Consider the following 22624-nt stretch of genomic DNA (forward strand, 5'->3'; position numbering starts at 1 on the left):
CAATGGGCAGGGATGCCACCCACTAGACCAAGTTGCTCAGAGCCCCATCCAACCTGGTTTTGAACACATCCAGGGAAGGGGAATCCCCGACTTCTCTGGGTAGCCTGTTCTAGTGCCTCACTAGGCTAATGTAGTGTGAGTATGTTAATTTTAAACTCTGCAAGTATAGGACCAATTTCACTTTGAGACAGAAGCTGTTGCATTTTGGTACAAATTCTTCACCCACCTGAAATCTAAGTTCAATAAATCAAATTTCCACAAAAGAAGCAACTCATTTAATGTTGCAAATTTTAGGCTGATGGAAATGCCTTTCTTTGTTCCAACTGGCCAAAACTGGGTATTTTATCTTTGAGTTCTCCTGGCTTGATAAAATAAGTTATTTACCAGATTTATTATTGTGGTCAACTGCAATATTTTGAACAGTGAAATGCTGCTTAGCTTTTGTCAAGGCAACATTAAAATTAATGGCTGAAGGATATTCATTTGCACTGAGAAAACATGGGTTGGAGTGATACTAATTGACTGTTAACTCATGCAACTAAAAACTAGACATCTGACTTAGTCTAGGTTAGTAGCTCTTGAACTTCAATGATGTAGATGTCTAAAGGTAGTTGAGATGAATCTATGATGACCGAAGCATACGCAGGCAAATGAGACTTAAATATAGCACAATTAAAAGTAGAACATGAAAGCCAATTTTTGGTACAAAGCATATCTGGTGATCTTGAAACAAGTGAGAAGGAAGAGCTTGGTATGCAAAGGGCATGGGACTGCAATTCTTTGATGAACATTAAAATGTGATTCTGCCAAAACTCAACAGGACACATTCTACATCCTTTACTTGTGCTACCATTTCCTAGAAACGCAATTTTTCACTTGAAGTTATTAGACACTGAGAAAATGTGTCTCCACTGTGTAGCCTTTTTCCAACCTCCTCTATAAACCACTTAAAAACCAGTCTCACCCTTCCTAAAAACCCCCCAAACAAACCCAGAAAAATATCAGAGACAAAATGATGTTAAATGGCCCCTACAACACAATTGGAACAGACTGGGATGTGCAAAACACTCCACTGGGAGTCGTTCTGGCTGATGAAGGTCAAAATTGCCCTCTTCCCTGGGCAGCTTGTTCTAGTGGCTAACAACTCCTTCTGTGAAGAAATTTTTGCTAATATCCAATCTAAACTTCCCCTGGAGCAACTTGATACTGTTTCCTCTTGTCCTCTTGCTTGTTACCTGGGAGAAGAGACCAACCTGCACCTCATTAAAACCTCCTTTCAGGTAGTTGTAGACAACGATGTTACGGTGGTGGTTGGGCTTCAGTGACTGCAAAGGAATATGCCATCTTACAGAAAGTTGTCCCTTGCCCCTAAATAACTCAACAAGACCCTCTTCTGCTTTCATTTGCTGCCTTTTGGAACATGCCTATGATCTCCAAATACATCAGACGTGCCTTTGTGTTCTCCATGGGGGAACAAAATAATGAGAAGTTGTCCTGTGAGCAGGGCTTCATTTGGGAGGATGATTTTTCACCTCATTCAGCATGTGCTGTCTCTGCTTCCCACCTCACTGCACCTAGCCACCATGTCAGACAGCAAACCCCCAGTCATCGTTTATAGCAGAGGATGATAATGGAAAAGGAGGTGGAGAGAAATGTGCTGCACAGATACAATCAGAAGCAGCAGCAACCAGTTTATGTATGCATGGATGTATTTAATCCTGGCCATAAGTGTCTCCAGCTCCTCAGACTGTCCCCATTCAGCCCTTTGAGGGAACACTTGACTTCAGGCACATATTGAAGCTCTGCTGTCCCAAGTGAGACTTAAACTTGTGCTTAATGGTAAATGTCTGCTAAAAGCATTATTTGGGTTTGGAAAAGACTACAGAACATATGTAACTGCTTTTGCAGGACACTCTGATCAGATCCAGAGGTGGGCACTAACGTATTCCTGGCCAGAAATTCGTAGTCAGTATGAACATCCTTGGTGAGGGCATATCCGTGACCTTTCCCCAGCAAAGTGGCCACTGTTATCAGCAATTCAGCTGGTATCACGGTAATTCAGGGGCATCTCACCTACTGTGGGTTAATGAAGGATGGACCAAAGCAGCATGCTAGCCAGGAAAAGCTAAACTATTTCCAGCACTGAACACTGCTTAAACCTCTCTGTTGCTTTTTGAATATATGATACATTTGGAAATAATATATCTGGAAAACCCCCCGAGCAAGCAAACTCCAAAGCAATCCAACCATCAAAAGTCTGGATTAAATAGCACAGGTGGCAGAGAAATTGCTCTCTCCTTGTGTGTGGTCCCTGATGCAGGTGCCTTGTTTTCACAACACTTATAATGAAAGCATTTTTATTTTTGGATGCTCTTTAGGGTACAATGTAATACATCAAAATAAATCATTGTATCATATGCCTTTTAAGAATGAAAGCTGATGCACCAAATGTCAGGGTTGCTTGCTTTGATTAATCAATGAATATTGAGTTTTGCTAACAGTGTGAAGGAAAGAAACTATAGTGAAGGAGGAAATGTTTACTTGATACAAAGATATAGATATATAGTTAAAGTTTCAATAAGATTGTGTAGATTAGTGATGATATTGCTTCAAATAAGGCAAAATCTCTATCTGTGCTTTAGTAGAGAAATTGTGTACCATTTCCCCTCTGTATTTTCACTTATTAAATAAATTCTATAATCATAATTGAAAAGGCATTCATTTCAATTGCTATGGAGAAAACCTGATCAGATCAAGAGCATTAGCTTCAAGGCCACCCTCCTTCCTATGAGACAGGAAGTATCTGTATGATAAATTAACTGTGGGTGAATGTTAAGTCTTTAATGAGAAAAACCATGTTCTCTTGGATTCAACCTTTCATGTGAAAGATGTTTGGGACCTTACTGAAAAGAATGTGTTAATCAAGAGAAAAGCATAATTACGGTCTTGTCAACAGACACAAATGAGAAAGCCTGATGAAAATGAGGTTGAAATGAACTCCAAAAAAAACCACAAAAAAGAGGAGCTTTTCTATACTGTTTTTGAAGAGCTTACTTTACACTGCACAGTGATTTATGACAATTGGAATCTCACTATTTCTGCAACTAATATTACTGGATGCTTCCTATTCAGAGGAATGTTAATCATAATAATGCAAATGGAACTATTATTGCAGCTATGCCTCAGAGTTCGTATTTTATACTGAGCCAAAGGTTCAATATTCAGCATCCTTCTCAGTGGAGCATTCTCATTGTATGGATGGAAGAATGTGCACCAAAGGTAAAATAACTGAATTAATATAAACCAGAATAATATGCCTGGCATATAGCTTCCCATTTTCCCATTTTGCTGTAAGGTCCTGATTTTTCAGACTTTTTAAACCAATAATAAATTATTGTGATGCACTGCTAATTACACCTCACCAAAGTTATGTGTAGTATAAATTGCACTAGTGATGGACTTAGATTAAGTTTCTTATGCTTATTTTTAGTAAGTCAAAGGCAATTCATTTCCAACCGGGCCACATTTAAAAGTTTAAAGTGAAAAAACTGTGTAATTATTTCCTAATATGAGGATAATATTGGTGACAAACATTTATCCTGAATATCTTTTTGCACTAAATATATTAATGAGAAAGGCAGAAGCAAGAATACATATTAGTCATGTATTTAAAGATATAATGAGTATTTATAAATTTTCCTCCTGCAAATATTTTCTAAATTGTCTTCTTCATGTTGTTACCTCCCTATGCTCTCCCTTAGATCATTTCTTAGCTTGTGATTAGTTTCTTTATGACTGCTGATGCTTCTGAAAATATTTGGTCCATTTCCTTATTAATTCTTTTTCTTTCCTTCTTTTTTTTTTTTGGTTCTTTTCTAGTTTGATTTGGTTTGGTTTTTTTTGTTTGTCCCCATGAGTTTTGATTGGTGAGGGGGGTGGGAGGGAAGAGGGGATAATGGCAATTATTAAAGAAATCTTGATGGCTTTTATTAAAAACCACATAAAGTTTCTGAGAATATTTCAGATCTCATTCAGAAACATAAATTAATACTTCAGAAAATAAATAACCCATGTTAATATATCCGTACTACAAATGCTTTTCCAAATCCTTCTCACTGTAGCAGAAATGTGCTTTTTATTTCCATCCAAAAGAAATGTAACTACCACATTAAGATTGTTTATCAAGAGGTGACAGCGGAGGAGGTTGTACATGTGGTCAGGGTGAGACCCTACTTTTTGGGGAACATCGGGCAGTGGCTGGAGGTTAGATGTCCATCACAAGACATTATTATCCTCTTGATAGGAAAGTAGAGAAGTCCTTAAGTGGGGAACACATTTCAGACTTTGCAGATCTGGGTTCAAATACAATACAAATATCAAGGATCAAGGAAAGCAGTCTAGGTCTTCAGAAATATCCAAACAACAAGCTACATGAGAAGGAGGTGCCCAAATAACTTTCAGGATCAGATCCAACAAATACCACTATATGTCTTATTCTATATCCTGTGGTCTGGATTAAGCAGGTATGTGTTCTGAGTACCTGATTCTCACTTCTTCTGGAATCACTTGACATTATTTGGGCCCATTCTTTCAAAACAGCATTCAGGTCATGATATATGTGTATATATATATATGTATGTATGTATGTATATACTGACATAGAAACATAGGGGTTTGCTTTGGTTTAGTTTGATGTTTTGGGGTTTTTTTGTTGTTTGTTTAAGAAGAGATGAAATCACTTTGGTGCTGCATTTGATGGTTCATCCCAGACATACACAGGCAGGCATGTCACAGTAACTTCCAGAAGACAGGTGTAAATGCAAAAGCAACTGTAAACTCTCAATTTCTAACCATGAATGTTAAAGGAGTAGAGCAGATCTTATTCTCTTATTCTCTCTGTGCTGGAACTTACTCTTCAAGGTGGGAATAATATCACTTCCCTATCTTGTCAAGCAGTTTAAAAATATATATATTGAAAATCAGGAGAAGTAAAGATATTATGGTGAAGGGGGACTCAAAGTGTACCTGACTCCTGAGGAGAATGAGTAATTTGTTCTCACCTCCTCCTCCACATTTTCAGATCCCCTAGAAATGCATTCTGGTAAGCGATGGCCTCTTCTGCTTTTGTTTTCCCTCTCATTGAAGTGAACATCAGCAAGAGAGAAGACTCACAAATTAATTCAGATTGGCTTAGATAAGGACCCTGTGATGTTGATTAGAAACCATCCACAGGGCCATTAGCAAATTGAGATAATAAATGAAAATGTGTTGAATTGCATGAGTTTTCTAGTGGGGGAACATCAGGGAGCAGTCTTGAGTCCAGTCTTCTTTAAATATCTTCATTCATTAGCAAAAGACAGGAAAAGAGTACATGTTAATTAAAACCACAAATGATCCAAATTGGGAAGCGCTGCATAAATCAGTGAAGATAGAGAGATTAGAAACCTTAGGCAGGAAATGACAAAATGAGATGCAGTTTGAAAAATGCATGTGGAGGAGAAATAATCTATAAGAGAACACAATCAGCAGCAAGGAGGGTTCTTCAAGAAGCAGAATAATGGGAGGAAGCCAAAGGATATAGACCATGGAGTAAAAGGCAACGAAGCAGAGCACCTATTTAAAGGTGACCTTTGCACCTTTTCAATGGACAGCTTGGATTCAAAATTAATTTACAATTGGCAAGAATGAAGGGTCAATGTAGTTTTGGACCATATATGCAGAAACAGGGTGCCAAGGAAGGACGTGGAAGCCCACCTCTATAACAGTAACTACATCTTTCAGGCTTCTAATTTTAATTTTTTTCCTGTTCTGCAAGACCTTGTGTAACAGAGTGAATGTAAAATAGAAGCATATCAAATTAAATGAATGCCCTGGTAAAGCTGCTGGCTCTGGCAAATGTGTCTTTCAATGAAACTACACACACACTCTTGCTGCAGTCTCTTCTCCACCTTTCCAATCCCTATGGGACTTTGTCTACCTGAGACAAGGAAAGGAGCTAAGAGAATGGGCTTGAGAATAACCAGCTAATGAGAGTCATAAGAGAAGAGAAACCCCAATGCTGTTCTACACTTTCTTTGAAACTGCTGCTTGTGGTGTGACAGGTTAGTCATACAGGCATCATTACTTTTAAACTGTGGCTCTTCAATGCCACAAGCAACTCAGATATGACATATTTTACTGATGTGAGTTGAAACAGCAAGAAGCTTTTGTGTAGGATCTTGGTCGTTTCACTCTGACAAAGGGGGAAGATTTAAGAAAGGAGATATTTGGGATAACCACATAAATAAAACAAAAATTCATTCATCTTCTGAGGCCTGCAAAATCACAGAACAGGAAAGGAACAACTGCCATGTTAACTTGAAACCCTTAAAACTACAGTAGGAAAATTTGTAAATTTCTCTTTTGGCAAAGGATGTTTGCACAGTTAGTCAAGGACAGCTATTTAATTCTGAGTTCTGTACAGAAAACCTTAGTTTATATTTGGCAAATGCATTTATTTCCATGGGATAACTAAGCATACCCTAGTATTGCTGATATGATATTACAGCAGGAACCTGATGTGTATAGATGACTATTTTATTTACCCTGTCTAACTGTGTAGCTGTTGGTTTTAATTAATATTTATATAGGAAATAAGTTAAAAATCACTGAACAAAGCACTGATTTTTTTTATGTCTATGTATTTTTACAGGTAGACTGAGAATAACACATCTCAGTTAAAACAATATCCTACAAGAAGCATTTAATGGATTGTTCCTAGATATTTCTAAGAAGGCAAATACAAAAAGTGAGTACTAATTCCAGTACCTGGGATGCTTTAATTATGTTTTGTTGTTTAAAATCAAATTATGATAGCTGTAATGTTTCTTGAGCACATTTCTCTAAGTGGAGTCATGAGGAATTTCTCTAATTTCTCTAGAACATGTCTATTACTGACCTATGTCTATTTTTATTATCTGACAATTGTAATTTGCATCACAGTCCCAGTCAAGGATTCAATTTTGCTGTGCCAGGCACTCTAGACACACAAATGTTCTCTGCTTGAAATGAATTACATCTTAGTAGAAATCAAGAAGGTATGGATAGTGACAGAAAGATGGTGACCCATGAATGTAATAAGAAAGTGCTGCTCAGTACGATGGGAGATGTTAAGAGTACATCTGCAGCCTAACCCTTATCAGAGCTTTTTAGAAAGGAAGGGACTAGAAGGTTATTTTATAGATTTTAGAGAGTGCAGCATGGAAGAAAATACAAAAGCACTCATTTGAAAATCCAGCACATGGACTATGTATGGGTTGATTGGATACAGACAGCCTAGTTTTGATAGAAATGGGGAAGGAAAATCAATGCTATATCTGGAAAAATGGCCTTTTTATCCAGGGAGTATCATCAGGGCAAATTTACATCTGTGACGTAAATGAGAGACAGGGATTCTGCAGTAGTTAAGACGTTCAATGATAAGGTCTGAGAAAGGAGATTTACCTAGATGGGTAGAGAGAGAGGAAAGGTATTATTGTAAGTAGGATACACAGAACATACTTAGAATATGTATGTAGCTTCAGTATAACTGGAAAGTGGCATCTGAGAGAGGAGTATGAGTTGAAGATGATACCGAGGGTACACATGTGACAGGATGGTGGCATTGTCCACAGTGATCAAGAAGGAAGGTTGCTTGGAGATCATTGCTGGGACTCCTGAAATGGAAGGAAAGCAACTCTAGGACTGTTCTAGGACTGTTCAGCACACAGAAAATGACTAGGAAACAGCAGAGAAGCAGAACCACGAATTAAAGAATCACTGAATATTTGAGGTTGGCAGGAACCACTAGAGGTTGCCTAGTCACCTTTCTAATCAAAGCAGGCTTTCCCAGAGAAGGTTGTTAAGGGATGATCTTTAAGGGCCTTTCACCTGGAAGATGCCTATAGATCACCTTGCACTACAGATGAGGGTTGGGACACCTATGGCTCCTGCCATATAAAGAAGCAGGAAATGTTCACCTTAGCTTGGAAAGTCTTGACAGGAGCGATGAATAGAGAGAAAGAAATTCCTATTAATGTTAAAACTACTGGTATGGTAGGGGGAGTTCTAAAACTCAAAGCCATGAATATAAAGTAATATTTAAATTAAATTGATGCAGAATTATGTGTATTTGCAAGGTAGAATGGAAGTGATTAGTGAACATCAATGCTTTAATCACCAGCACTGCACAGGTATTGGCATAAATAAGAAGAGGCAGTTCCCAAAGCATGATAACTCTGCCTGCAAGTTATATCCTATAAACCACTTGCTCCTATAAGGAATTAAATTGCTTTTTTACATAAACATAGAATCATAGAAAGAGTTGGATTGGAAGGGACCATAAAGATCATCTAGTTCCAACCCCACTGCTGTGGGCAGGAAAGTATTAGGGATGGCGTAAGCTGAAATGTTGTGTCTGTAGCTCAAGTTGAGCCCTGAGAAAGATCTCACTTGAAGATAAAGATTGCTTATCAAAGAAAAGGAAAAAGGAAAAGGAGAGGTGAAAAATTGTCAGAAAAAGAAGTGTTTTCAAAGTCAAGGTTACATGGTAAGTGGTATTATGAGGTGACAGCCTAAAGGAAACCGAATGGAGTGAGGAATAGGAGAGGAAATCTCCTCTCCCAAATTGTTGGGAGTTGCTGCACATGACAACCTCTCCTTATTAATAGATGGGAATTTCACGGGTCATATCTAGATGGCTTTTTACTGAAGGTGAATTCTTACTTGTCAACATAACATGAAGAATTTTTTTCATTAAAAAATGCTATTCAGTTTTTCACAACTTTGATGCGTTTGATAACCTTTTTGCTGCCAGGAGATCTGAGTAGTGACAAAAGTTCAAGGAGTCAATAATAGACCCCAAATCAATTATTTGTTGTGGAACCACAGACCTTTTCCCCAATTACATCCAACTGGACAGTGGAGTCAGTCACGCCAGGTGTGACGCAACCACATTTCAACCTCAAGGACCAGTCCACAGCTGCTTCCCAGCAGCTGGCTGGTCCAGTGCTATCTGCTGAGTATTAGAACTATAGAATGTTTTGGGTTAGAAAGGACCTTAAAGATCCTCTAGTTCCAGCCCAACTGACATGTGCAGGGACACCTTCTACTAGACCAGGTGGCTCAGGGCTTCATCCAGCTTGGCCTGGAACACTTCCATGGATGGAGGAGCCACATCTCTGTGCAACTTGTACCAGTGCCCCACCACCCTTGAAGGAAAGAAGTTCTTCCTAATATCCAATTTAAATCTGACCTCTGTCAATTTAAAGCCATTCCTCCATTTCCATTTGTTCCATCACCTTGTCAAAAGTCCATCTCTAGCCCTCTTGTAGCCCCTTTAGGTACTGGAAGGGGCTAAAAGGTCTCCCTGGAGCCTTTTCTTCTCCAGGTTGAGCAACCCCAACTCTCTCAGCTAGTCTTCAAAAGAGAGGTGCTACAGCCTTTTGATCAACTTTGTGGCCCTCTTCAATGCGCACAGAAGATGAATATGACAGTACAAATAAGGGGGGCTGTTATTTATTGTGTCATTAAAAGGGAGCAACGTGCCTCAGGGTATGTAGAGTATTTCTTAGGGTGCTTTTCAGACAACACCTTTGTTTTGGAGCAGCCAACATGGATCAGGAAACAAGATGATTTTAGGAGTTGCTGTCCGCTTGCAACTCTCAATGGAAACTGTGGCTCATTGCTGACCAGACTATTCTTACTCAGGTGAGGAAAGGGGGCATTAGCTAACTGGAATTTGGTTCTCCAACTTGAAAATGCTGGCTGTTGTTTCTGGCTGTCATGCAATTCTGCTGCAACCTGTGCACTTTTTTCTTTTCTATTTTCCTTTTAAACACCATAAGGCAACTCCTCCATATTTGGGGACTTGTGCAAGCACTTTATGTGAATAAGGTTTTGGTAATAAGTTTTTGTAAAAAAGTTCCCCTTTCCCAGCTAATTAGAAAGTGCTAGATAATGTCTATGTCTTTTCAAATTTTCTTTAGTCCCCTGTCTTCTTAGTCTTGATCAACCTGTCACAGGAACTATGTGGTATATCTTCTTGTTTACACTACAAATCCAAGATAAGCATCTTTGTCAACTGTATATTTATACAGTATCTAACAGATCAGGCTCATGATACACTTAAAGCCTCCAGGTACTATAACTATAGAGCTGTTATATAATACTATGGAGCTGCTCATTCTTCCCACAGGCATTTTGTTTCAACCCACAATATAGAGAGACATCCTTTTAAAGGTTCTGTTTATTCAATGTCATGAAGTGCTAATTAAGCATTAATTGATAATTATTTCTTATTCTCTGAGGTGCCAGATCATAATTTTTCTTGAACAACTCTTGAAGTTTGGCTCAAGATACTGGAGGAGGAATGGAATAGACTTGTGTTGGAGACTAGTAGATGCATTATTTATTTATTTATTTATTTATGTGATCATTTGCCTTTTTTTTTTTTTTGCTGTCAAGCGCATCAGTTTCCATAATCCTTTCCCTCCCATTATTTGACAGATGAGGAACTAGAAAATAACAGGAAGGTTGTAATTAGCAACTTGGCTGTGGAGTGTGCAGTGGAATAGGGAGTGGGTGTGGAAATCAGTATGAACTCAGAAGTTTATTATGTTTGTATATTGTCTGTCAGTCGCTATGTCTCTGTTTAGAATTGGGATTGAATTACAGATGTATTTCTTGGACACATCAGATTTTGTTTTTCTTTTGCTTTGCTGAAGAAATCTATTTTCAGCCCAGGTTTTGTTCCTCCTGTTGTGACATGCAGGAGGTGTGATCTCACACCCTCCAAAGAGTTGATACACAACAGCAATGTAATAACAAAGATCCCATCATTACACTGTTTGGAAAAAGAGGTAACTTCATAGCAGTGGAACTGTCATTAGCTGCAGATGTGGTGTATCTCAGAAAAATCTTCCCCTAGGGATACTTATTGCTCATCTCCGTGTAGGTTTAACAAATACCCCAAAATATCATAGCATCTTCCTGCTGAAAACTACGTGCTATTCGGAGAGCATTATTGACATAGGCTTAACCCACAACCTGCACAGTGAAATACTGTTTGCCCACACCACCCACTCCCAGGAACAGGCTGATCCATCCAGGTGCATTGTCCTCAAGCAGGTTTGAACCCCACTGTACCATGGCCAAAGCTCCTCCACACTCCTTACTTTGCAGCTCTGACTGAGCAGCACAGCCTGAAGTACCATGTGCCACCCCTGGGAACTGTGTGCAAGCCCTGGTTAGTCACCCACAGCCATGGTACAGAAAGCTGACTTCACTATGGGCTCCAGTGGGAACCATGCATCCAGGGATTTTCATCCCAGTTTGTTTTTCATAAAATCATAGAATCACAGAATGATTTGGGTTGGAAAGGACCTTAAAGATCATCGAGTTCCAACCCCACTGCCATGGGCACTGCCAACCCACTAGACCAAGTGGCTCAAAGCCCCATCTAACCTGGCCTTGAACACTTCCAGAGATGGAGGAGCCACATATTCTCTGGGCAACCTGCACCAGTGCCTCACCACCTCATAGTGAACAATTTCATCCTAATACCTAATCTAATCCTACCCTCTGTCAGTTTGAAGACATTCCCCCATGTCCTGACCCTCCATGCCCTTGTCAAAAGTCCCTCTCCAATAACCCCTTTAGGTACTGGAAGATGCTTTTGCTTGTTCGTGTTGGCTGAAGTAAACTCATTTTTTTCATGGTAAAGCTTTCAAATGCTCTGGATATCCAAAGTTAGACTTGTTTTAGTTTACAGATTCTAATTAGACATTGACTTATAGGATGGGGTGACAGTGGAAAAAGGGGGCAAAGTTTGCTTTGGGTCACATTAACATAGTTTCCCTTTTCCTGGAGAGCATAAAATATTTCTGTATGAAAAATACTGAGCTTTTTCATCTCATTTTAATGCTAATTTTGCAACTGTGTCTGACTCTATCCTCAACTCTGCTCCTGGGGAAGTTTGTATTTTGTATGCTTTCTCACTGGGGTTAAGGAGCCCCTGCATATCATCAGGCACAATAAAGAAGAAGGTGAATAGGGGCATTCATTTCTCATGCAACAGGGTAACCCAAAACATAGAAGTATGGAAAAATAAATGAAAGTGAGTTATAAGATCTGTCTTCACCTGGTACATGAAAGCACCCTTGAGTACTGCTGCTGCAAAACCCTCCGGCATGTGTTTAGCTCCTGTGAGGAGTCCTGTTAAGCCCTAACATGAAGGACAGGCTTAAATATGGAAGACAATTTAAAATATACTTCAACAGGTGAGATTCTTTCCCGACTCCATTTTGTAATAACAGCATAGTGTTACCAGTGACAATTATAGACAATCATCAATTTGGTAAGGTTTATGTGCCCCTGAAGTAGAGGATTGCTAAATACAAGGTACTTGTGGGGAGGGGAAGGTGGGTGCATGCCTAAGGTGTGCACTCAGACCTACAGAGCATCCAGTTCTTTGGGGAAAATAAAAATTAGGTTGGCCAGCCTCATGCAGAGTTGCTGCCCTGTTTGAGGCAAACGCAATTCACCTGCAATCCTCACTTTTTGCTGTCTGTGCCAGGGAACTGGCACTTTTAAGTGTAATTACCAGGCACTAAGGAGTAATTCTTCTGGCTGTCCCATTAAGAACAGAGCAAGAGAGGCTCCCCAAGGAGTTTCAACAGGCGAATGCAGAATACGCTGTTTACTTTTACAGGATCTTGATTCACCTGTATTAGACTGTGTGTAAAAGTAATGCAGCTGTTCTGGGCAGTGCTCAGCTATAGAATTTGTTCCAAGGGCTGTTCCCAGTTAGACTCAGCCACATCCCAAAGGATGCTGGCAAAATATCCTTGCTATCCGTAACACATGTGCTCTGGAGTCATAGGTGAAGGCCTTGATGAGGTGAAAGAACTTTTTAGCACTTCTCCTACACACTTCCTTACAAAGGAGACCATCCATGACCCTGATTGTCTGAGGACTGAGTTTCAAGCTGTCATTTATCTAGACAGTGTTTTTGAGTTTCTCTTTATTTTCTTAATTCTATTGGGGGGTGGTGGTGTTGCATTTTAATGGTGTGACATTTGCCAGGGGAAACATTTGCTGCAATAAATCTCATCAAAATCTCCACCAAAATCTCATCTATTGCTTGACATTAATTTCAATCCTTTCCACTGCAGCTGTCTCCCTGCAGGTTTCATCTTGGCGCTGGAAGACAGGGATTTGCTCATCCTGCTCCACTGCTCTCAGAGCAGCCTCTGGGTATAACATGATGGGAGAGCACAGGGGAAATTTTTGTATTTTTGTAGTTAAATGCAATGGCATAATTTCCACATTGTTCCCTTTTCTTTGATCTTCTGATCTCTTTAACCAAGTCCTTACCAATTGTTGGTGATCTGTTAGAACACTTACCCAACTAGCAGAAGCTCCAGCAAAACTGGGAATAAATCCATTGGCAGAACTGTTTTCTCTGCTTATGTAAACAGTCTGCAGGAGCCACATCTGTTCCATTGACTCTTGGAGAAGGGACATTGTCTCTCTCCCTCCCATTGCACTGGCCAACCATGGTAAAATCAAAAAGCATGGGTGCCATGACAAAAGCAAACAACACGTGCACTGACATGGTTTTCTGTTTGGGCAGAAGAACTGTGTAGCTGCAGCATTGAGCTGTCCAGGGAAGAAAGCAGGAGACCTGCTCTAGGGGTCAAAGAGCTGATGGCATCCTAAAAACCATCCTCCCAGGCATTATTCTGTTAACTTGATTTGGAAATTAAATTAATTTGCAAGCCTATGCAATGACTGTAAAACTGAACCTCTTAAAAACGTTAACATTGAGATTTTCTGACAAAACCTTGGGGCAGCAGACAAGCACTTAAGAGGAATTTTCTGCTTTTCACCTTGATGCGCTGGATTCTTCTTTATATGTAAAGTGAACCTTTCACATGTTGAAAATAAAGCAGTGGAATATCCCAAAGAAAAAAAAAACAAAAAGAAAAAAGAAGGCAGCTTCTTTGTTTGTTTCCTTGCTCAGTTTTTCAAAGCCTGTACTTCTCAGCGCAGGGGAAAATGGAAGGAATCAACTGGGACACGTACTGCTTTGTGATGGCATGACTTGCTGAAGCGATAAAATGCATGACGTTTCCTGACACATGCATATTCTTAGTATCTGCTGATGAGACAGGATGACTGGTAGTGCAAATGTTTGCTAACTTGGGGAGGGCTTCTGATACAGAAGGTATGCAGAGCTGTCTTTGAAGTCTCTCATAGCCAGGCGTATTTGTAGCTGAGATCAGTGGTGGGTGTTCATTCTCCAAGGACACCTCAAACATTGTGTCAAAAACCCCAAGAATGATGTCATTGGAACCCTCTTCAAGTCATAATCATCTTGGAGTGCTGACCACCCATGTGGATGTCAGGGTTGCAGGAATTCATGTGTAGGCCGTAGCTCTGCAATATTCAGCAGCAGAATATGGATTTAAGAGTTGACTCTGGGCTCCAGTTTGAAAAGGGGTCTTTTGGTTTCTTGTGAGATGTTTTCCCATAGTTGTGCCAGAGGAACCGTAGTGGAATTATCAATTTCATAGCTTTCTGAGACAGCTTGTACTTTCTGGGAAGACACCTGTGTCTATTTTTCCTCTTCTTCTTTGGTCATCTCCTTTATTTTTCCAGGCTTGCATCCAAACTCTATGAGTGCATTTTGAATCTTAGGTCAGTTACTCCCTGGTGAAAATAAAAGTATTTAGAAAATCATCCAGAAATCCAGATCAAATATTTTAAAAACCCACTGCCCTTCAGCTCACCAAAGCCTGGACCACTTGTGCCTCCTTTATTTTCTTTATGACCTTTACAAAAATTTTCATAAGAAAAGGTGACTACTCTCAGACCACCAATGCTTCTCCTATCTGTGTCTCTCTGTTACTGGAGGATGCTAATAGCAAAAGAGAGATAATTGTGCTTTAATTTGGTTCTGCTTGTTCAGGAGGGGGCAAGAGATGCCTTTTGGTTCCCATGGCCTTCTAGATAAGTTTCCATATAATGCCAATTAAGAGCAAAATAAAGAGTATGCAAAACAGATGACAACTGCTGCTCACCAGGAATGGTTCTTTTGTGGCTAAAACAATGGGGTCTTCAACCAAGGGTGCACTTTTTGCTGCTGTAGTTTCCCTTGATTTTTTTATTGCATTTTGCATAAGTTTTGCTGCTGAGTGGATCAAGCCTAGCAAAGTTTAAGATGACTGTGACAGTGGGGACCTTCCAATTGTCAATGTATATGTATATGTATGTATGTATACATATATATGTGAGTGTGTCTGTACACTTACCCAAAGCAGAAAGGAAAGTCAAATTAAGTTTTTCTTTCCCCTACAAGTTATTTTTATTTTGTTTTCATTTCAAAGGGATCTGTTGTGTATGGGGAGGGGTCAAGGGGTTTTTTCTTCTCTTTTTATGCTTTTTTTTTTCTTTCTATTTGTTTGTTGATTTTAAGGGTAATTATTCACCAGAGCCTTTTCAACTGTCAAATGCAACAAAAGGTAATCCGGTCTCTTCTCTGCCCTGCCCCCACACTCGCCTTTCCCTCCAACAAAAGCAGCCTTTGTTGGGGATGGTCATCATTTCATAGGGATCCTTCTTCATCCCACAAGTCAGGAACACTCTTCTACTTTATATCAAGGTGACCTCTTATGAATGCTGGGAGACTCGTGATGTTGCAGCTGATGCTCTGCCCTGGGTGATGTTGCCTATGGACAATTGCCAATTTGACAAATAGATCCTCAGAATCCTTTATTTTCCTTCAAGCAGAATTTCTAACTTACTGCATGAACTAGTTATCAATTTATCTACAGTGCATACCTCGGCATTAGCCATTCTCATCTAAAGGGTGGTCCTAACCACTGGCTTAGATTTGCAGCTGCATTTGACTGGGATGAGCCCTCTGGCTTCCCAAATTGTGTTTTCTTTTTTCTTCATGACTTGCAGCTCCTTGCTGTTGAGGAAGCACATAGGAGAAAGAGTCCTGCTCAATGCCAATGCATTTTGCAGACAGAATTATGCTCCTTATAAGCAGATCAATATATGCCTATCTCCAGCTTCATATAAATATTTGCTTAGATACTAAATTGATCTTGTCCTAGATTTGCCATAATTTAAGTCTATGAAGCTATAATCAAGACTCCTTGATAATAAAAAGAACCCATCAGCAATTATACTCATTCACTTCACCATATTCAAGACTATTTCAGCATTTCACTGATAAACTCCTGTTTTCAATCAAATTTGCAACATGAAAATCAACACTGCACACCAGTGTTAATGATGTTGGAGTGCTTCATGTGTGGCATTTTGAAGTTATAATAGTGTGAAGATAGGAGTGATTTCTGAGGGGCTTTTATCTGATATGGAAACTAGATTTTACTAAAAGTATACCTATAACTTTATCTCAAAAGTGTAACTGAGTATCATCTTTGTGGATTTAAATGTACTTTAATATTTCTGAAAGTTTGCAGTAGCCAAATTTCTTGGAAACCAAAGCATCTAAGGACACTTCTGTCATATATTTCTTATTGTGATCACTTAGCATTTTGTTATGGAATTGTCTGGTAGTGTGAGTTATATTAGAGACCCTTTGCACTAAATGCTAGACTGCCCATCCCCAAATACTTTTGTTCTCTATAGAGGAAATGGACAGAAAAGGGTGTCTGTTAAGGAATGTTATTTCTATTTTGCAAGTGGGGAGTGTGGCCTGAGAGAGATTTTTGCTCTCACAGTGTCATAGAAGAAACCCTTTAAAGAAATAAATTGAAGCATCCTAAGGTTTGTTCTGGTCCATGTTACAAGAAGGAAATTTTGTTTAAATATTTGGAAAAAAATGTTCACAGTGAGTTTAGTCAAACCCTGGCACAGGAGGAAACTCCATCCTTGAAGATACTAAGAACTGATTTGATCAGGGCCCTGAGCCACTTGATCTAATTCCCTAATTAGATTCTACTTCAAACTTGGCCCTACCATGAGCAGGATGTTGGACTAGAAGGTCTCCAAAGGTTCCCTCCAACTGAAATTACTCTACATTGCTCTGAACTACTCTCAGCAGATATGTATGTGCATATACATATAATAAGAACCCAAAGGAAGGTATATTTTAGTAACCAATAATGGGAACAGGTTTGTAGGTAGATGCTTGTAAGGACTTTAGATGGCAGGGTTATGCTCACTGGTTATGCTCACTGGATGAAAGGACTGAAATCCCTTCACTTTCTCAGTGACTATGTACCTGACTGTAAGACAAAGTTGTGTGTCCTAATGGTTTTTCATCATTGAAAGTACTGTTATTTTAAATCATGGCATTTCCAAAATTAACCCATTTTTGTGGTTTAGCCCTGGTAGGCAGCTAACCCTCGCACAACTGTTGGATCACTCCTCCCAGGTGAGATGGAGGAGAGAACCAAAAGGGTAAAACTGCAAAAGTTCATGAGTTTGGATAAAGACAGTTTAACAGGCAAATCAAAAGCCAGGTGCACAAGCAAAGCAAAATGAGAAATCCATTCACTTCTTCCATCAGCTTGCAGATGTTTGGCCATCCCTGAAAAGGCAAGGCTCTGCCATATATAGTGGTTACTTGGGAAGACAACCATAACACTGTGCCAGCTATTTGAAGAAATTTATCTCTATCCTAGCCAAAAACTTTATCCATCTCCAAAACTTCTTCTGGGCTAGACTTGGCTTTACTATCCTGGGGCTTCACTACCCTGGGGCATATCCTAGAATCAGAAACATCTATTGTCATCCATAACTGTTAAAACCACCTGAGAGTGCTTTACAAATAGATGTGTTAAGAGATCCTCTGAGTCCCTCCTGATACCTTGTTCATTATGTATGGTTGCACCAATTATTAAAAGGGATCTGCGTTGGGAGTGCTGCACAACACATGCGGAAGAAAGTCAATCTTTTAATCAAGAACTACATGTGCAAATGAAAGCTTTAGGTAGGTCAAAATATTACATAAATAATAAACAAATGTATAACCAAGTCAAGGGACTGCCTCAACACTTTCATTCCCTTTAAAGATTCCTGGGGACTTTTATAACCAAGCCCAATAAAGTCTAGTTTGATTCCTCATTTGAATTTGAAATTCTTTCAAACTCCACTACACCCTTGTAGTCTTTGCTAATTCAGAAAAATATCTGTTCAGGACTTGCTTTTCCATTCTAAACTGGCATTAGCATCCTATATGGATGAGATGCATATTTTATACTGCAGGGTGTACCTATGCTTATCACAGTTCCATCACTGCTCTCAAGTAGTTCATATTTCCTAAGAAGCCTGGAGCATCCAAAACCATTGCAACCCAAATGCATCGTGCTCCCCTGGAGGAAGACAAATAGAATTAGACCTATTTTACAGATAAGAAAACTGAGGTCATTTTCCAGCTGATGTCTGAAGTTAAGCACCTAACTCACTGCTTTCAGCTGTAAAATGATCTAAGCCCACAGTTCTTGCTCTTTACCTTCACTTTTGAGACCCAAATGTTCAGCTCCTACCATCCCTCCCTCCTTCTCCCATGCCGGCTGTCACAATATTTCAGGTTTAATTGTCAGGAGAGCAGAGGCCCCTGGTAATCACCAAAACGTGGTGAATGCGCAGCACTCTCTGTGTCCATTTAATGTCTGGCTTTGCACGTAAGGTGACTTTTCTCAGGCTTGTCACCCAAATTTGCTGCAGACAAATGAGTTCTGACCAGAAAAATAAGAGCTGCAGAGGAGTCTGGAAGCATTTGCCTGATTGGTCTCCAAAAGGCCTTGTAAACTGTTTTGTTGATAGTGTGAACAAATTGGTATTTAGGGCCTGGACTCTAAATCAAAGAAAAAACATGAAAAAGCAGCTAATAAGCAGCACTCATTATCAGATTATCACTGGCTCCAGAGCCTGTGGGGCAGGATCATATTCTGTTTCCTTTATCAGTCCTACCAATAGCTGGAGCCAACAATGATATGTGGAGTTGTCCCTTGGGATTAATTACCACCTCCTTGTGGCTGATCATTAAAAACAAAAATGAAAGTCTCTGACCATGAATTTCCATAGGAAAATCAAGTGAAATAATTTTGATGTTAGTTTCTACACCAGCATGCAGAATGCAATCCAGAGATTCTGCCCATGGAGGAAATAATGAATTTTGCCCAGCAATTAACAACTGGGGATATCTTACTGGTGCTGTAGAGACATGTGCGTGTCACATCTCATCAGCACAGCCGTCCTCCCCCGTGCATGTCTGAACCCGCTTCCTCTCACTTGAGGGTCAGCTCCCAGCAGCAGTGCTGGCACCAGAGATTAGAAACTCAGCTGCACAGTAGCAGGTGGAGGGCTTTATTTTTACTGATGTTAAAAAAAAAAATATAATAAAGGCAGTTACTTTCTGTGTTGCTCCCTTCATGATCAGCAGTTGTCAGGGTGGAAAGGTGGAAGTGATGAAGGATTGTCATCCCTTGCATGGAGAGTAGTGTCTGCTTTCTCAGACCAGCTGCATATACCTTGGGAAATAAACAAGAGGAAAAGGGATGAGTTCAGAAATAGGGATGTAATGCATAAGAGAGCAATGCCAAGTAGTCTCTTCCAGCTAAACTGTCCTGTGCTTCTTTTTTTTTTCCATAGAATTTTTATAACCATTTTTTATAGGATTTCAATAACCCCTTTCTGATTATAAGAAACAATGAACTTCCATTTCTCACAATACAGTTAAATAACGAACAGATGAGCCTGGGATCACCCTGCTTATCACTACTGCAGGCAGTATTCATCTGTGCCAAAAAGCCCCTAAGTGTCTCTTTTAAACTTCTTAAAGAAAAAGGCATTTTAAATGTCTTTTTGCTCTCACCTTCAGTGAACATATAAAACAGGGTGGCTAAATCGAACACAAAAGTGTAACTTTTTATTTTCTATACATTGGGGGAGGTCTAGAAAACTAGCAAGGGGCAGCTGTCTTGTGAGATTAATTCCATTTCCTACATCCCCTGGGTTTCTTCCAGATATAGTCACCTCCAGAGGAGATTCATAGATCTTAATGAGGAAACCACCCTCAGGAACTTCCATTCTGTCTGCACCAATTAATGAAAGAAAATCCAGGACAAACTATCTTCTTACCTAGATACATCAGCCAGGTTGGGTGAGATGAAGCTGAACCTTACGTTGCCAAAAGGCAATGCAGGTGTGAACACTGCCTCAGTGGTGCCATAGAAGCATTTATGTTGGAAAAGACCCTTAAGATCACTGATTCCAACTGTTCTTTGCTTTCCCCAAGACAAAGTCTACTACCTTACTCTGTGCAGCTGCACAGCCAGCACTGCAGGAATGTTGTCTCTTGGATACCATATGGAAAATCATTTAAAATTAACCTCAGGGCTTCTTGATGAGTGTTGCACATTGACTGATTGAAAAAAAACTATAAGTAAGTAATGGCTAATGGATGTGTTAATCATAGCAGGACATACAACTTGAGAACATTAAGATAAAGGCCCTATTTCAAATACAAAGAAGGTGAGATCAAGGTTGACTTGCCCTTTCATGTTCCATGACTACTAGGGGTTGTCATCCAAAGACTAAAGAATTGATGCAACTCAGCATAGATTATTTTAAAAAGCAGACTAAAATCAAATAAAAAGCAGTAAAAATACCAGAATATGATGATATGAAAACCTGTGCTTTTCCAAGTGTGCTCTTCAAAAACTGGGAGGAATGAAAATTGGTTCTGAAGTCTTGTATTTCATACATTTATATGTTCATTCCAGTGAACATATTATCCAGAGATGTTAAACTGATTTTTTCAGCTTAATAAACTAATAACATACTGGCAAGTTGATCTTCCCAGATGTTGAATAACTCGTGTGGGCTTGTTGAGTACTTAAAAGACCCATCAAAGTTTTGGGACCTGAGGAATTATGCAGATTTCAAAAAAAACTCCTTGGCAATTCATAGAAGTAGAATTTGCCATGCCTAATGTTTTAGTCCTCAGCAGTGCAGACATTCACATTTTCGCTGGTCACCCTGGACTTTATCTACTGTCAATGAAGTGGAAAGGCCTTCTGCAGAGCTCTTTAGCTGATGTATTTTATATGTGTACATTAGGATAAGATGAATTGCACCTGTAAACCCTGTGTAGATAGCAATACCACAGACATTTTAATAACAATATAAAATCTGCACCCTTTTCATTATTTGATGATGTTATCGTGTCACACAGATTTGCAGACTCTGTCATCTACCTTTGGCATGTTGATTATGCATCTTTTAACCAAAATAAATACAGGTGCATCTTTGATGTCCAATTACACTGAATAATAAAGATTGTACTTTTGTTCTTTGTCTCAGCATTGCTCTTTAACCTCACAGGAGGCTCAATACTAATAATCAATCTGGTTCCCCATAAATTTGACATATCTCCTAGATAAGTTTGTGGGAGTTCAGGTCATTCTTTGCTTCCCATGAATGGGCTATGAGGAAGGCGAGATCTCATGGAGTTGAAGAATTTGAAGGACTCACATTTTGATGGCCTGAACAAGAATTACTGAGAACATTACAGTAAACAACCTATTTCCTGAGGAGGTGGGAGAAACTTTTCCTGAATTGTTGCCACTTACAAACTATTTTCCTCTCCACAAGATTTAAAAAGAGTCATTTTTAAATAACTTAGCACACCTCTTCTTCAGTTGGGAAGCCGAGATGCAGTGTGGGTAAGTGGTTTTGAGAAAGCATTTTCCTGAGTCAGTGTTGAAGCTGCAGATAATACTGAAAAAGAGCCTAACTCCCAGTAACAAATTTGTTCTTTTTCTGATGACTCTTGTGACCAGTCACAAAACCAACAAACATTAAAATTTCCAAAAACTGCATGTTAAAAAAATAAAAATGCAACCACTTAAGCTTCTCTAATTCTTTGTAAGTAGTGAAGATTGGATGTGAATTTAAATACCTAATTTGAGTGTTAGACAGAAAGATGGATGCCAAAGTGGCTGTGATGATCTTATCTGTGTTGTGCTGCAAGTTCATATTTAAAGAGTGGGCTGAACATAGCATGCTGGTGGCCAAATGCCAGCTTAAGGATCCCTCTCTCCCACAAGTTCTGTGTGGATATGGTGGCTGGTCCTCCACATCTTGCTAAGAAGTGGTTTAGGAAGAAGATTCCTTCATGGGCTTTACTATTATACACCTTACTTCTCCTCTGTGGCGACAGAGAAAAGAATTTGTGGCTGCCCCATCCCTGGAAGTGTTCAAGGCCAAGGAAGGGGTATTGAGCAACCTGTCTAGTGGAAGGTTTCCCTGTGCATGGCAGGGGAAGCAGTCCCTTCTAACCCAAACCATCCTATAGTTCTGTGACTATAGCAGAAAATATGGCAGGTGAAACACGATCCCATGGGCCACATCCAAACTCTGGACTGTCTTGATCTAATATGCTACATCAATGTCCAGTCATAGCTTTCTTTAACATTTACATATACATATATCTATATGGAGTAGAGTCTTAAAAATAGACACACACACAAAAAAACCACAAACCTTTTTGGCATTTAGACAGATAAGGCCAATTTTATTGGTAAATATTTTGCTTGGCACTGATTCAGCATGTACTAAT

General features: G+C 39.5%; 1 protein-coding gene across 9 annotated transcripts in view; it reads left to right on the top strand.

The window, feature by feature from the left end:
* The window catches only part of TENM4 (teneurin transmembrane protein 4), a 603970-nt gene that overhangs the window by 189580 nt on the left and 391766 nt on the right, over positions 1 to 22624 (top strand). For all 9 annotated transcript variants that reach the window (XM_027677557.1, XM_027677560.1, XM_027677561.1 and 6 more), the window contains one exon: positions 6692 to 6787. The gene's annotated coding sequence lies outside the window, so the exon portion shown is untranslated. The remainder of the gene's footprint in view (positions 1 to 6691; positions 6788 to 22624) is intronic.

Source organism: Neopelma chrysocephalum, unplaced genomic scaffold, assembly GCF_003984885.1.
Source record: "Neopelma chrysocephalum unplaced genomic scaffold, ASM398488v2 Primary Assembly neopelma1_43, whole genome shotgun sequence".
NCBI lineage: Eukaryota > Metazoa > Chordata > Aves > Passeriformes > Pipridae > Neopelma > Neopelma chrysocephalum.